Here is a 1899-nt window from a genome sequence, read left to right on the forward strand (position 1 = left end):
AACTCGGGCAACAACAGACGTTGGCGAGGATGCGGAGAAAGAGGATCTCTTTTGCACCGCTGGTGGGAATGCAAACTGGTGGAGCGCCTCTGGAAAACAGTATGGAGGTTCCTCAAAAAGTTAAAAATGACCTAGCAATTGCACTACTAGGCATTTATCCAAGGGATACAGGTGTGCTGTTTGGAAGGGACACATGCACCCCCATGTTTATAGCAGTACTATCAACAATGACCAAAGTATGGAAAGAGCCCAAATGTCCATCAAGGGATGAATGGATAAAGAAGATGTGGTGTATATATATATATATATATATACACACACACACACACACACACACACACACACATGCACACACAATGGAGTATTACTCGGCAATCAAAAAGAATGAAATCTTGCCATTTGCAACTACATGGATGGAACTAAAGGGTATTACACTAAGTGAAATTAGTCAGAGAAAGACAAATATCATATGACTTCACTCATATGTGGAATTTAAGATACAACACAGATGAACATAAGGGAAGGGAAGCAAAAATAACATAAAAACAGGGAGGGGGACAAAACATAAGAGATTCTTCAACGTTTATTTATTTTTGGGACAGAGAGAGACAGAGCATGAATGGGGGAGGGGCAGAGAGAGAGGGAGACACAGAATCGGAAGCAGGCTCCAGGCTCTGAGCCATCAGCCCAGAGCCTGATGCGGGGCTCGAACTCACAGACCGCGAGATCGTGACCTGGCTGAAGTCGGACGCTTAACCGACTGCGCCACCCAGGCGCCCCAAGAGATTCTTAAATATACAAAACAAAATGAGGGTTTCTGGAGGGGTTGTGGGTGGGAGGATGGCTAAAGGGTAAGAGGCATTAAGGAATACACTTGTTGGGATGAGCACTGGGTGTTACAGATTGGGGATGAATCACTGGAATCTACTCTTGAAATCATTAATGCACTATAATGCTAACTAACTTGGATGTAAATTAAAAAAAAAAAAAAAGACCTATGTTCCAAAGAAGTTGGCATTCTGAAATTCTGAGTGAATTCTGGGGCCACAACTCAGAGGACATATGTCACAAAGGGCATATGGCATGGAGCCTCAAAGTGCATGGCCCAGCAGGGAAGGTGAGATGTCCCGTCTAGCTAGGGGGGTTCAGGGGTGCTGTGGTGTGGGTGGAGATGCTGGGGTGGTGGTGTTGGTTTCAGACTGGGAAGAGTCTTGGCATTTTCCTCCATGCAACAGGGAATCGGGAAATTTTTAAGAAAAGATACCACATGATCTGACTCGTTTGAAGGTTTGTGACTCTGGAAATAAAAAGGAAGGTGGACTGGCGTGGAGAGGGAACTAATGGCATGAGCAACAGGGAGCTGGAAGAGTCCTGGCCAGGGGCCATGGTTTCATGGTTGTTCTGCTAAAGAGAAAGGAGCTCAAAAGGGTATCATTTGAACTGAGCAGTTACTCCTAAATCTGCTTAGAACTCCCAATCTTGTTCTCCTTAGACCCAGCAGCATATTCTAATGACACATAGAAAAATAAACAAAACCTTTTTGATCTCAAATTAATGGGCAGGGGCGCCAGGTGGCTCAATTGGGCAAGTGTCTGACTCTTGATTTCAGCCCAGGTCATGGTCTCAGGGTTTGTGGGATGGAGTTCCCTGCTGGGCTCTCTCCTCCCTCTCTGCCCCTCCCCTACTCACATGCAAACTCAGTCTCTTGTCCTCAAAATAAATAAATAAACACTGAAAAAAAGAAATTAATGGGCAAATGCTAACCCAATGACTGAAATTATACCAACTGTGCTGTGATAGATCAAACGTTGAATAAGGATATTAATATCAAAATAGAATATCAATTGATGTAAACTATGAGATAAGTCGATGATTCCTGAGTCACTGCCCTGTATTAAC

Source organism: Prionailurus bengalensis, chromosome B4 (assembly GCF_016509475.1).
Source record: "Prionailurus bengalensis isolate Pbe53 chromosome B4, Fcat_Pben_1.1_paternal_pri, whole genome shotgun sequence".
Classification (NCBI taxonomy): Eukaryota; Metazoa; Chordata; class Mammalia; order Carnivora; family Felidae; genus Prionailurus; species Prionailurus bengalensis.